Raw genomic sequence first — 5,730 nt, forward strand, 5'->3', positions numbered from 1 at the left:
TCTTCTTGCTGAGAATCCCACAGGGTGGCTATAGGTCACCTACAGGATGGCGGTTCAATCCTTGCCTTCTCGGTCTCCCGTCTGCGTGCCTAAATGCCTTTGGGTAAGATACTGAGCCTAGAGTTTCTCTTTGAAATGTGAGTGTTACACAGAAAGTACCTAGGTGTCGAAGAAAGGTCTTTAGTGCTTATGTGGAGTAGAAAAACATTGTAAAAGAACCAGTCCGCATGCCGTTAACGTGCAGGATCTTAACCTGTTAATCATGAAATTCTTTCATAGTTTCAATTTTATGAAAACCATTTTGTAATTTACATTGAAAAAGTAAAAAGTGTAAAACTTGTCATTTTCATTCCAGTCTGGTGAATCTGTCTGACCTCGTCTACCTCCTCCTCGCGCCATCTTCGTCATCTTAAATACTGTCTATCAGTGGCGAGCACATGTAATGTTTAAATACTTTATTACACTGGGCAAACATGCTGCCATGTGCATTTTCCACCCACCGTCTTTCAAAATCCATCAACAGAAAGATAAAAGCACGAGTACGAATGCATTAATGGATGGGCATGTAGTGCAAAAATCTGACAAATCATCCTAAATTGAGCTCTAAATACTCCTCAACTACTTCCGACTTGTCACATACATAAATCTACTTGGTTGAAGCTGCGTCTTATTTTCTACCTTAAAAGATAGTCCAATAGACTTTGGTAAAATTCTTTCTTAAATAAATGCTATGAGATTGTAGGCAAATGTATTAAACAAAAGAATGTGTGTTGAAGTTTTTGGAGATATAGGTTTGGGTTTGTTACATGCTCAATCTTGTGAAAAGATGTTTTAATCAAAAGCATTTATGTCTGACTAAAGCCTGGTTGTTAGTTAAATCTTTTTTTTAAATCGACTGCTAAAGCTCCAGTCACATAGGCCAAAGTTAGTGATGCCTTGGTAAAACATGTATTCCCCAACTGATTGGTGTGTGGTTACGAGAGGATCCTTTCAAATTAGTTAAATTTTTATTTATATAGTGCAAAAACAGCAGTGAGTGTTTGCAGACCAGTCAGCATCTTCCACGTCAATTATGGGCAAATGCAGCAACCTGCTCACAACCAAAGTAATTCCATGGAGGTTTTAGTGGGATACACATTTTTCCTCAGAGACCAGAGGTTTTAGTGGGTTGCTGACTGGCTTCTAGGCCTGTGTGACTGAAGCCTTAATTCTCCCCCACATTCAAACATTGTCACTTATGGCTCCAAATAACAGACACAGTGGCTTCCCATCTTTTATATACAGACTATGGTGACCAGTTAATCTGAGCAGTAGCATTATGAAACATTTGGATTTGGCACCAGTGACGGAAATCCTGCAATTTTAAACTGACAATAAATCTCAAGTCATCCAGTGGAGCCAAGGCAGCTCTAAAGAACAGAGCAGGAGGTTTATATCATATTTTAATAACTTGTTTCAGGTTTGCCATTCTTATTTTTTACAGCTGCTTTGGTACTAAGAGCAAATTTAATCCTAACAGACTACAGAACAGTATTGCACTAACACTGAAAAAAGCCTGCATCCTGTCACAGCTTCAGCTGGGGATTCCTGCCTCTCTGTGTGCTACAAAGAGTGGTGCAGTACTTATTCATGTGTCCATTGCAGCATCTAGCTTCAACAAAGTCCTGCAGTCACTTCATAACCCACCCTTCCCCAAATACACATACACACACACACACACAGACACACACACCCCGTCCCTTGTTAGTGCACATGCTTATGCTTATGCGCTGCGTGCTGCTGCATGTGTCAGCTCAGCTCCTCTAATCCACATTGATTCGTGATGCTGAGAGGAAACTGCTCCCAGCAGAGAGTCATTCTGGGCTGTTGTGTCCATCAGCTGCTGTTTGTGTGTCTGAGTTCAGAGCGAGTGTATTCCTGGCTGCTTTTTCCTTTCTAAATGGATGCATTCAGTCTAAATACATCAGAGAGATGAACTGAGGTTTGAAAGCTTTAGCTAAATCGGGATGCACGTTTAAAAGAGCATCAGGGTCGGAGAGGGTTTAGTTCAACAAGCACAGAGAAGCGTTCATAATTAATTCATATTTAACTAACCAGTGCCAGTGAAGTGTTGTCATCTGACCAGTGGTAAACTGGTCAGAAAGTAGATAAAATATCTATAGAGTATCTCGACCTTAGAACAGTGAGTGGTGCTCATTGGAATGAATAGAGGTCCAAAAAGTTGAAAAAATGATGATTGTGAAATGTTGCTTGTTGGTTGGACTGGTTAAAAGACAAATGAGATGTGCATGACATGTGAGTCTGTCAAAGTGTGGACTAATTTCTGGAAGAGGAAATTTACTATCAGGGAAAACCTGTGTCAGATTGAACACGGCCTTCAATTCATTGCAGGTTTGTTTGGGTTCTGATATTTAATCCAACTCTGGTCTTTGTTCCTTTGATATATATTCATAGAAACTGAAGGGTATTTTTTTTATTAACTTAACTTCCATTTGCAAATTACTGCATCAGGTAATGTTACAAATCAACAACCACAAATACCCTAGCTGTAATTCGCCTGATAAGGTCATCTATTTTTTTGTAATCAGATACACACAGTTCCTATGTCCAGCATAGTCATATCAATAATACTTCAAAATAACTGCATAAAAGAAGTGTCTGCAGACATCTGAAGATGGCTGAGTGCAGAAGAACATTGGACACATCCAAGTCAGTTTTGTTGCCATTATGCTGATGGACAGGCATAAGCTGGCCTCTAAGTTTTGTAAAAGACTCATGACTGAGTACATCCAGGGGTATGTGCTATAATATACATTTTACTGCAGGACTGTCTTGCAGATGTCTCATCACTATTTTCGCCAATGTTCAGCTTGCTCATGGAAAGTCAGATAAGGCTGGCTGCATTTCAACAGCTTTTCATGTGTCAGGCGCTGTGTGTGCAGGAATGGAGGACCCAAAATGCAGACTCAAGGAGGCGAAAGTAAACTCAGAAGGCAGCTTTATTGCTGAATACCAGATATACCAAAACTAACTAAACTAGGAATACACAATAAAATGAACGGATAGGTATGCAGGCAGAACACACAGAGAGGGCTGAGGGAGACCACAACACCGAACAGAGGAAGACACAGACAATAAATACAAGAGGTTAACAAGGGGATGAGGACCGGGAGGGAAACGAGACCGGGAGGAAGCAAAACAGAAAACACTAACACAAGAAGAGGAACTATCAACGTAAAAGGAAACATAAGACACACGCTGAGACACGTACTGGACGTGGGGACCGGGAAAGAACAGACATGAAAACATAACTCAGTCAACAAGACACAAGAAAGACAGGGAAGTCACCGTAACAAAGCCTAAGAACTAAAAACCAAGGCTACTTCCACACGTACACGGGTATTTTTGAAAACGGAGATTTTCCGTTTTCGTTCTAAAAAATAATCCCGTCCACACGTAAAGGCAGAAATGAAGGAAAACGCTGCTATGAACATGCCAAAGCAACAGGTGGCGATATATTCCTAACCGTGCAGAAATGTTGGCCAATCAGAAGTCTAGAAGCCTCGGTGGGAAAAAGTAAACAAAGCTGAGGCATAGAAGCAGAACCGAGTCGTATGTGTGGAGGGACAGTAACTGTGTGTGTATATGTAAGCATTTAAACACTGCAGAGAGTAGAATTAACAGTATTGTAGAAATTCATTTCACCGAAACAATAACGTGGCGCACAGTGTGATGTCAAAAAATGCGCACACCTTTGACGCTGCGTTTTCTCTGTTTTTCTAGTCCACACGTAAATGCAAAAACGGAGTTTTCAAAAATATCCACCCTGGCCGGAGTTTTTAAAAATCTTCATTTTCAGTGACCAAAAACGCCGTTTACGTGTGGACGAAAGGTGCAAACGCATAGAAAAATCTGCGTTTTCAAAAATACCCGGGTACGTGTGGACGTAGCCCAAGAGTTCCTAAAGATAATTTGAGGAGCTAGAAATACAAAAGACTAAACCATTAGAAACACTAAGTCAAAGAATATTGATAATCAAAACAAAAACACTGGGTCACAAGACCCAGATACCGTAACAGCATGTTGTTAGCAAGAATTTTATATCTAGAACTTGCTAAGTGCTCCTTTAAGTTTCAGGATTCGTTTTTAGTCCCACCACCATTTGTTCAAATTTTTAACCTTTAGCTTCAGACCTTTTGTAGACCTCGACTGTGAACCGGAGTGTGAGTCGATTAGTTGACTCACTTTAATTTAGCATAAAAGTACGGCCCAGTCATAGTTCAACTTCACTTAATATCTCCTCAGACATGAAGTCGTTGTTTAAAATTCTGTCAATATTTTTACTAAATCTTCAAAGGTTTTTAACAAGTTTGAATTTGTTGCAAAGTAAACAGTCAGAAACAGTCTTTATTTTCTTTCTTTTTATTGGCCATTTGATGATTAGCATGGTTTTAGATGACGCATATGTATACGAGGAAATCAAGATGAATGTAAACAAAAATGAAACAAACTGCACTTTTGACGGCCTTTAAATGGGCTGGATGTGTGAATTTGGCAGCTACTCAATAAACAACACAACAAAAGATAAAAATGGGTCTTTCTTGTTTTTCACACACACACACTGTTGTTCAGGATGGAGCCTTGTTTGTTTTGTTTTGCTGTGAGACTCAAGGCAGCTATAAATATTCAACCTGCTCCTGTTGCCCATTCATACTGACACAAACAACAAGAGGAAAGAAGGCTGTAAAATCCATAGTTTATGTTCTTTGCCTGGACCTAATAAAACAGACTGAGCTGTGATTTCAGGGAGCAGGTCAGCGAGAGAGAGGAAGAGAGGGTGAGAAAAGAGAAATGGGTCATTAAGAAGGCGAGTAAGATGATCAAGAAAGATATAAAAGACGTCAAGGAGGTCAAACTGGTGGATTAGAGATGAAGCTTTTTGGTGATACCTCTGTGTTATTACTACTTATATATGTAATTTCCATCTGTTCAGACTTCTTGATGTCTACCGAGGATGGTTTGAACACTGCAAACATTCTGACCCATTGTCAAATCAAGAACATGTTCCCTAAACGGGTCAAAGTTTCTCTTTCCTGCTTGTCTTTAGACTTTCAGCCTCAGAACGTGAAGAAAATCCACAGACATGCAAGAACATCCAAAGTCAGCAGAGGAAGACCCCAAGCAGGTTTGAATCCAGAGGAAACGTTGTACCGCCCGACCCTGGATTATTGTCATTACCAGTGTTGGACAGCAATAAATGACTTAGGAATATGCTACAGTAATGTGATTACTTTTTTCAGCAAGGACACGTTTAAAGTTCATGATTATTTCATGTTTCAAAAAGCAGTGTTAGCCTTTATAGCTTTATCCTGAATCACTGCACTGGGGTGAAATTTAAATTCATAGTATATATTTATAAATCACCCATTTGGGTTTTATTATAGTTTCTAACGTTTATGTGTGGCCTCTATGATTGATCCGTGTGCTGATAGCTGCCTGCTAGGAGTAATTCCAGTAAGTGAACTGGACTGCATTGTGCCTTTGCCTCCTGCCTTTGGACCAGGAGTGACATGTTTGGCTGCATGTTCTCCTAAAATTGCTGGCCGTCTGGGTGGTGTTCAAAAAAAGGTGTGAGCTTTATATATATTTGGGACACTTTCTGAGGAGAAAAACGGGTCTTATTAGGAGACCCACTTTGGAAATCTGGCCAAATTTATTAAACCCTCCCAA

At 40.0% G+C, this 5,730-nt stretch overlaps 1 long non-coding RNA gene across 1 annotated transcript; it reads left to right on the top strand.

Annotated features, from left to right (window-relative positions):
* The first annotated feature begins 2,779 nt into the window (after nucleotides 1-2,779).
* LOC309707599 lies at nucleotides 2,780-5,276 on the top strand. The gene is made up of 2 exons (XR_014277019.1): nucleotides 2,780-4,867; nucleotides 5,108-5,276. It is a non-coding gene; the product is annotated as an uncharacterized lncRNA (long non-coding RNA).
* Nucleotides 5,277-5,730: the final 454 nt, after the last annotated feature.

Source organism: Aulonocara stuartgranti, assembly GCF_965226115.1.
Source record: "Aulonocara stuartgranti genome assembly, chromosome: 5".
In the NCBI taxonomy this organism is placed as follows: Eukaryota; Metazoa; Chordata; class Actinopteri; order Cichliformes; family Cichlidae; genus Aulonocara; species Aulonocara stuartgranti.